Source organism: Talpa europaea, assembly GCF_964194135.1.
Source record: "Talpa europaea genome assembly, chromosome: 2".
Classification (NCBI taxonomy): domain Eukaryota; kingdom Metazoa; phylum Chordata; class Mammalia; order Eulipotyphla; family Talpidae; genus Talpa; species Talpa europaea.
The window spans coordinates 98,111,892-98,121,818 of record NC_140068.1 but is presented as its reverse complement, the minus strand read 5'-3'; positions in this window follow the sequence as shown (position 1 = coordinate 98,121,818).

The following is a 9,927-nucleotide window of genomic DNA, read 5'->3' as shown; positions in this document are numbered from 1 at the left end:
TACATGTTTTCACCATCAGATAAAAATTCAAAGTGAAAAGGATATGCAATTTCCTTTCAAGATTATATCCCAGAAGTCATCAGCATACAGTTTTATAATACACTGGCCATTATTTAGTCACAGTGTAGTTTGAGAAATCTTTATACTGGTGTAGGCTAAAAGGGAATTGTCAAGATTTTCCAACCCCCTGCCATTGGCATCTAAGACCTACACCTGTGGGTTTCCACGGGTACCTGTTGGCAGACACCTGGAGTAAGGTGTGCTTGCATAAGTGGGTGTACCTGGCCTGAGAGGCTGGGCATGTAAGGGCAGCATCACAGAGATGCTAGCAGTAGAAGTGGAAGCAGAAGTTGCAGCAGCAGAGACAGCAGTAGAGACCAGGAGAGAGACAGCAAGAGAATGCCAGGGAGCCCAGAAGGAGTGAAGAATTGTCAGGGCCTCATGGCCCCCGGCACCCCTGATTGCCATGTACCTGTTGCCTATCTACAAATGATGTAAAAATCTCAATAAAAGCCTGAAAGGAGACTCCAGGAGTCTCCTTTACCCATCTGCCGGGATCATAGAGAACCTTCTCTGTTTTTTACTGGCACTACAACTAGACTACAACAGAACAAGGTAATATGAAGAAAGAGACTATAACTAAAGAAGAGATAACTGGTATGAGGAGACAACCATCAGTCTGTGTCCCAGAACTTCATGTTGAAAATTATCTAGTAAGGAGGAAGAAAAATCCAATTTCTGATTGGTAGGGAGAATTTGAACCACCATTGGGACCATACTTATTCAAGGGATGATAGGCATGCAAATTAAAATGTCTGTTCTCCTACTCCTGGGAAATGGTCAGGGTACCTGAGCTGGAAGACCAAAGCCTGAAAAGAGGTCTTAGGACACCACTGAAAGTGTTTGAGGGAAAGGAATAAATGTAGGATCCATCTACCATGTTATAAAATGACACATCTCCAGCTTCATAATCCAGGAATATCCCTATCATAAAGGATTTTTCTCTTAGAGTAAGACGAGTTTCTGGGGAAGTGAGGGCCCAGTACTCTCCTTCATATAGCCTAATAGCCCAGAAGCCATTATTTGGGGACATTGCGACTCTCCCCTTCCTTGTTACAGTATGCATACAAATTCCCAGGTCCCAGGAACGCATGTCCTTAACATCCACCTTCCAGTAATATCTCCTTGAGGTGATGTGCAGCTGTCCAAGCACACAGGGAAGTGCGTAAAATCTCTGTGTAGAGCTGGGTAGGTCTTGACATTTTTCATGCCAGGTTACTTGTCTTCCATTTTCAGACAGGAGGAGGACAGGATGGGCAGAGGTTGCATCCAGAGTCAGGTTTACTGCAAAGGTAAGTTGACCATCATGTTTCTGGAAAGGGCTTCAGTAAGCCTAGACAGAGGATGCCCATTCTGTAAGGATTTTGCTGGTCACCTCCACCTACCTTCCCCTGAGACTACCCTGCAATGACTAGAACCAACCCTGATAATTATAGACTCACCAGTCTCGAACTCTTCTTTTCTCCAATCTGAAAAGGAAGAAACATATGAACATAACAATTGACCAGCTAAAGGAGAATGTCTGTCCAAATACTATAAACCAGAGACATTCTGCAGGGGGGATGGCAGAAGGGAATAGGATCAAAACAGGGATGGGAAGAGCGGGAGAAAGGAGTAGGATAAAAACAAGGGTGGGAAGAGCACAAGGGACTATGGTGATGGAACACAGGTGAATTGGTGGTGGGAATATCACAGCGACTATAATCAAGAGAAGACAGCATGAATTGTACAAAAAATAAAGAACATTGTAAAAAAAAAAAATATATATATATAATAAAAAAACAAATACTCTAAGAATATTTTTCAGTCAATTCAAGAATAATAGCAATGAAAGATATTACCTTTTTAGGAATGATAAGTATATCATAGTAACATAAATTGTTTCCCTTTTCTCCCACCTTTAAGAAAAACCTGACAGGACATATTTAACTGAACAAAAGGGCTTCTGCACCTTACCCCAATATAGGATTCTAACCTCTGTGCATCCAAAACAAACAGACCTAGATAAGAGCTACAGATTCAAGGGAGTCAGTGACATGCCCTCCCTCCCCCATTCACTGGGATTAAGAAAAAACATAGAAGGGCCTCCCTGGTGGGGCAGGCGGTTGAGCTCAGTGTTGTGAGGCTGTCTGCAGCCTCTGCAGTGCCGGTTTTAATCCCTGCCGGACATGGAGCAACCCACATGGCAGGGCAGACCTCTCCTGTCTCCCCCCTTGCTCCCCTCAGCAGTGTATTTTGGTCATTCTGCCTGTTCTGTTCCCCACTCTGTCTCTGGTGAATCCTCTCACCCTCCCGCACATATGGCTTGTACCCCGGTTCTTGTATAAATAAAATAAATCTTTAAAAAAAATAGAAGATGCAAAACTGAGTAGAAACCGATGGACAACAGAAATATGTCAGAAAAGTGCAGCCTGCCTGTGGGTAGGTTATAGCAGTGTGTCAGCAGTGGTGATCTCTCCCGGAAAGGAGGCAAAAACAGAAGCAATAAGAGACTTGTGCATTATAAGTCACATGGCTTGTGATTGTAGAACACCATTTCTACCCAGAAGAACCTGGATTTCTGAGAAAGAACATTAATGACTAGGGAAATGAAGGAAAAAACAAAATGAAACAAATAATAGCAAAGGGTATTAAAGAAAGACATTTTCTGCTGCTTGCTTCAGTGTTTTCACAGGAGTCAACCCACACACCTCAAAGGACATCAATGGAGGATCACCCCACCTCACTGGGAGCCCCACCAAAGTAGTACTAAACCCACACCTTCTTCTACACTATTGTTGGCTCCTTGTGCATGGTCTCTGCTGCATCCACCAAAGAAACTCTGGCAGACACAGAGGGTTTCCACATATAGGCCATGCTTTTAATCAAAAGAAAATTCACAAATGGCTCTTAGTGCCACCTTCTGGAATAAGAAAGAAAAGTGTCTAATAGCTAGTCGGCTGAATTGTCAGAACCAATGAACACTAAACACTTAGGTAAGGAGGTGTCTTCCACTTCAAATGTGAAAGTAAAAGTAAATACATTCAAGACAATTAAAAACCAAGAAACTAGGCACCAAAAAAAAAAAAAAAATCCCAGCAACTGAACTCAAAAGCAAGTAATAAAGAATTCAAAAGAGCTATTATGTAGAAATGTAACAGGTTTAAAAAAAAAAAACTCAGACATTTCAATTATATCAGGAATAAAAGTAATGAAAAGGACTTCTTCATCAAAGATAATGGAAATATAAAACAGTATCAAACAGAAATTCTGGAGCTGCAGAATTCAATGGATGAAATAAAGAATACAATTGAGAGCATAAGTATAAGGAAGGAAGAAAGAATAAATGACTTGGAGCTAGGAAAATAGAAATAATAAACTGCAAGAGAATTTTTAAGTGAAAAATCCTAAGAGAAATATTGGGTTTGTTCAGAAAGACGAATAGAAAAAATGATATTCCAGAGGAGAAGAAAGAGAGAAGGGGAAACAATTTATTTAAAGAAATAAAAACTTAGAAATTCCCAAAACTATGGAAGGATTTTTACCATAAAACTAATAAAAGATGCTATTATTTCAAAGTCAAAAGATTTTCTCCAAGACACATTATAATAAAACTGACAAAAATCAATGACAAATAAGGGTTATTAAATGAGACTAAGGAGGAAAAATGTAATAACCTACAAAATAACACCCAATAAGTTATTAGTGAGTATCTTAGGAGAAACTCTGTAGATCAAAAAGAGTGTAAAATGTCACAGTCAATAAAAGTTGCTGCTCAACTATACTTTATCTGGCAAAATATTCCTTGGGATACAAATGAGAAATAATGACTTTCAAAAAAAAAAAAAAAAAAGCTTAAAGAATTCACCAGGATTAGAGTTGTCCTGTAAGAAATGATGACAAGAGGTTTTCAAATAAAATGACAATAGATAGTTGCAAGAGGCTATAAAAGTACACAATACACTAAAAAATGTGAAAAAAATAAAATATAAAACTCTCATTCTATATTAAGATGGAGTATTAATCACTTGACTATAATATAATGTGAAAAGATAAGAACACTAAAAATAACTAGAACTATTATAATACAAATATAGGAATAAACAGAAGCAAAAAGAAACAATGAAATAGAAAACAACCGGAAAGCAACCAACATGTCAGTAGTGAGTTCTTATATCAATAATCACCTTAAATGCAAGTAGGTTGATTTCAATGGTTAAAAGACACCATCTGGGCGTGGATAAACAACAACAACCAAAAAAAAGACTCAACTACATGCTTCCTAGACAGAATAATTTCATGTCTACAGACACATATAGACTTGAAGTGAAAAATGGAAGAACACATTCTATTCAGGTGGGAACCAAAGTTAGTGGCACAGTCATATTTATATCAAAATAAATTATAAGTAAAAAATGGTTACAGGAGACTAAAATGTCACTATATAATAGTAAAGGTATCAATACATCAGGAGATATAACAATCAAAAATATATATTCACCCATCAGAGTAACAACCAATATTAAGAAAACACTAAGGTACCTAAATGGAGAAATACGCACTAATAAAATTATAGGTGAGAAATTCACTACCTCACATCCATTAATGGGTATATCATCCAGACAGAAAATCAACAAGATGTTGTGATTGCACCATATTTTAGACAAATGGTCTTAAGAAACATTTATAGAGCATCCCATCCATCAAAAACAAAACATACCTTCTTTTCAAGTGCTCATGATTCATTCTTAGGGTTAGATTAGATCATAGGACACAAAAAAACTCTAGCATATTTAGGAAGGTCAAAATCATATCAATTCTCTTTTCTGACCACAGTGATATGAAAGCAGAAATCAATACGAGGAAAGATGGCAATCTACAAATATTGTGAAGGTTCAATGACACTTGTGAACAACCGATTGTTCAAAGAATAAATGAAAAGAGAAATTTTAAAATCTCAAAATAAATGAAAATGGAAGCACAATATACCAGATCATTTGGGGTGCTGCAAAAGAACATCAAAGTGGAAAGTTTGTGGTACGTGTATCAAGAATAAAGATATCAGATAAATAACTTCACATTCAAGGAACAAAAAAAAAAAAAGAGTGAACTAATGAAACTCTGAGTTAGCAGAAGAAGTATACAATAAAGAATGGAACAAAAATAAATGAATTAAAGACTAGAAAAGCAGAAGAAAATAGCAAAGAAACTAAGAACTTTTTTAGAAGATAGAATTCACAAATCTTTAGTTATCAGAAGGGGAAGGGAACACAATGGACTATGGTAGTGAACTATGGGACTATGGTGGGGAGACCTGAGGGAAGTGGCAATTCTCTGCTTCCAAAATACAAATATGAAAGAGTATAATGCAATATTACTTCAATAACAGAAGAAAAGATGGATAACAATTTAAAAATTACAATGTGATATGAACATTGAAAAATAATGAAACTGTTAAAACAGCTTTTTAAACATGTTATCATCTGTTAAAATATTGAATAACCAATTTGTATTTTTTGAATGAATGCATTAGAGTTTCCTTGATTATCAGCATATTGCTTTGCACAGAGTAGCATTTATTTAACATAGTGTCCATCTAACTCACCAGCATACAACGGTGCATCCCGCCAGACTGCAAAAGAACAAAATAGATAATATTTTACTTTCTTTCCTTCTCCATTTTCTTTCTAGCACTTTCATTTTTTTATTCAACTTGGGTTTCCTCTTTCTATTCTCTATCCTCCTACTACAATTTTTAAATACCGTGGCAAAAAATGATCAAGCAGAGACAGGTGGTAATATAAAAGCAACTGAAAGAGAGAGGATAGAGGAATAGGAAGGACCAACATAAAGAAAGGCAGGAAAGAGGAAATGAAAGAGAATATGTTGAACCACTTCTTTGCACTTCAGAGAGAAATTACTGAAATTTTGTAAAAAAAATACTTTCAGTGTGAACTCACCAAACAGACTGTTGGTGTATTTCTGCTGCCTATATTATAGCTGCCTATATTATAGCACATAAGGGACAGAACCCACGAGAAAGAACACAGTCAAGTTTTCTGAGAAATAATTATTACTCACCATACTTGAATTGAGCCTTCCTCCTCTCTGAAAGAAAATACACAAACATGCACATATAAGGGCTTTAACACATCACAAGGAAGATACAGTTTATGTCACTCATTTCAAAATGTTTGTATCTGTAAATTAGCCAACTATTGTCCAATTTGAAAGCAATGAAAGAAATTTCTAAAATCCATTTTAGGGCCTCCCCAGAGGCGCAGCCCATTGAGCGCAGCGCTGTGAAGCTGTCTGCAGCCTCTACAGTGCAGATTGGATTTCTGGCTAGCCAGGAAGATTCCCACATGACTTGGCAGACCTCTCCAGTCTCACCCACTGCTCCCCTCAGCAGTGTATTTCAGTCAGTCTGCCTGTTCTGCTCCCCGCTCTGTCTCTGGTGAATCCTCTCACCCTTCCACGCCTCTGGCCTATACCCCAGCTCTTGTATAAAAATAAATTTTAAAAAAAGACTTTAAAATCCATTTCATCTGCAAATTTCACTATAATGTGAATGCAATGAGATACATATGTATGGGGGTAAATTATATTTGTAATAGGGTACTGAAATGGTATAGGGCTATTTTGTTAAATAGCCTAACTTTAAAGATATATATATTTTTAAAAAACACCATAGAAAAAGAAAAATACCGGATGGTCTCACTCATAGCAGGAATCTAGAAAACTTAAATAAGGGACCAGGAAAATGAATAACTATAAGAAAGTGAAAATCAAAATCAACAAAAACTATGAACCAGAGACACTCTATGGGGGGTAAGGGGTGGGAGGGGAGGGATTGGGGTTAAAATAAGGGGGTTGCATTTGTATGGGGAATATAAAAATAAAATTTATTATAAAAAAATACCATATTTTTTGAAGAATTATTTATTTATACAAGCACTGGGGTACAGGCCAGAATCGTGGGAGGGTGAGAGAATTCACCAGAGACAGAGCAGGGAGCAGAACAGGCAGAAAGACCGAAGTACACTGCTGAGGGGAGCAGCAGGCGAGACAGGAGAGGTCTGCCACGCCATATGGGACTCGCCCTGGCCGGCCAGGAATTGAACCGGCGCTGCAGAGGCTGCGGACAGCTTCACAGTGCTGCAGCTCACCCCTCTGAGCCACCAGGGAGGCCCTAAATATATATTATTAATAAAATTACTTGAATGTATAAAATTCCTGAAGGAAGAAAAATTCACTGAATTAATAAAAAAATGGATAAAACTGAAAAATTAAAGATGTTAAAGGAAAGACTTTTTAAATAAATCTAATAAAAGTATTTATTTTATGTAGAATTAGGTTAAAAAACAATATTTAAATATCCACAAGAGATACAACATGTAAATATGATGGTCATTCTTTAAACATAGGACATATCTTCATATCAGTAAACTTCAACTTAATTTTTTTATATTTTATTTTAACATTTATCATTTTTAAATTTTTGAACAATATTTGCTTCCCCCCACCCCCTCAGACTGAGTCCCCATATAATTTCCTTCCCCAAGGTACCCATGAACCATCACCACAGTCCCCTGTGCTCCTCTCTCCCTCCCTCTTCCTCCTCCTCCTCTGCAGTATGTCTCTGGTTTATAGTTGTCTGTTTTTGCTTTGTTGTGTTTTGTACTGTTATTATTATTTTTTTAACACTGATGTCGTATTTGGTTCCCCTATATTCCTATTATAAGTGAAACTCAAGTTAAAATTTTATAACTTCAATAAAAGTCAGGTCTTTCATAGAAGTTTGGAGACAGAAAAATAGGAACACAGAATAATAATTTAAAATTGAGTGTTTGAGGGACTCCTTGGTGGAGCAAGGCTTTAAGATGCAACCTATGAAGCTGTCTGCAGCCACTGCAGTATGGGATCAGCCAGGGAGCAAGCCACATGGCGCAGCAGATTGTCCTGACTTTCCTCCTGCTCCCCTCAGCAGTGTTCTTCAGTCAATCTGCCTGTTCCCCACTCTGTCTCTGGTGAATCCTCTCACCCCCACAAACCTCTGGCCTGTACCCCAGCTCTTGAGTGCATAACTAATAAATCTTTAAAAAAAAAAGATAAAATAAAACTGAGCGTTTGAATATAGTAAATGACCTGTAATTAATTTTTAAAAAAGATTCCTTTATTTATGCATACAAGAACTGGGGTGAAAGCCAGAGGTGCGGGGGCGTGAAAGGATTCACCAGAGAGAGTAGAAAGCCGAACAGGCAGGTCCACTGAAAAACACTGCTGAGGGGAGCAGCAGGCGAGACAAAAGAGGTCTGCTGGTGCGCCATGTGGGTCACCTATCTGGCTGGCCAGGGATTGAACTTATGATGCAGTGGCTGGTAGTAGCTAGATAGCGCTGTCTTTAATCCCTGTACCACCAGGGAGGCCCTAGTTCATATTTTTGACAGAAGAAATAATTTATTTTTAAAGTTAGGTATAAAATTTGAATGAATGCTATGTTTTAATTATAGTTTTGATTTTTAAAATCAGTATTATACATCTAAATAATTTAGAATCAAATGCTAGTAATAGGTTTGTTATTAAAAATAGAATCCCTCACAGATCACTTCCATCCCCTAATTCCTGCTTCTCAGAGGCACTTTTAATTCATTTAGCTGATTATTTTGACATTTACTTCTTTACTGTAAAATATTATATATTATTTTTATATTGTATTATCTTTATAATTTATTAAATCCATCACATTTTACTTAATTTTAACTTCAGAGCAGAGATCAGTTAATGCAAATATTTTTAATCTTTTACAAAAGAAGTAAGTGTGAAGGTTGACTCTGCTACATTCTTTTAATTTTTTTCATTAAGGTAATTTTGATTTACAGTACTGTATATGATTCAGAAGTACAGATTCATAACTTTTCAGGTGTGTGTTACCATGCCACACCCATGACCAAGGTACCCACAATTTAAATATTAATTTTATGGTGACTTTTTTCTTTTTTTTTTTGTTTTGTTCCAGTTTTTGGCTTTAAATAATGATTTCATAAGGAAACTTTCTATTGAATGGCAAAGACCACATTCTTCATAGTCTAATACCCCTCAGCTCACAAGTCTTATAATGAAATTATGGTAATCACAGTGATAGTAGAAGAAACTTTCAAATAGCAAAGGAAGAAAAATGAAGAAAGAAAATATTTCTAAGACATATATGAGTAAAGAAAAATGTCAGAAAATGTAGTTACCAATTTCGTCCTCAAGTTCTTCTGAAAAAATAAAATGGAAAGCACATATAAATGTCAAAGGAAAGCAACATAGAAAATAAAAATGGGTTGAAAACTTTAGTGTACAATGAATAGGTAAGAAAAGTGTGATTATAAAAAAATAAAGAAAAACTGAAAAAATGGCAAGGAAATCACATTTTTATTTTAGAGTAGTGAAAGCAGTAATAAGGGGACACAGAGAAAGAGCACTCATCTGTCAAAACTAAAACTGAGGTAGGCATTTTATAAGCCTATATATATACATATTAGGAGACATATTTCTAATATCCACTCCCCGTGAAAATATACAAGTAACTGAAAAGTGTCCTGGGTGATTGAGAATGTGAATAGTAATGGTTATTTATTGTTTGTCTTTGAAATATGCTAAAGACAATATAACTGTGTCCTTCATAGGGATAAAATCATTCACACTTGAGAGAATATTCTATTTGAACCTCTGTTTGAAATACACTATGTCTACAAGTGCTAAAAGAAATAGCAGATTGCTTTTAAAATTTACTGTTAATAAATAAAGGAAAAGGGAATGAAATGATGACTGGAAACTATCTAAAAGTCAGGTCAAATTATGTAATATGTAACAGACCTAGGAACATTTGGGAAATATATG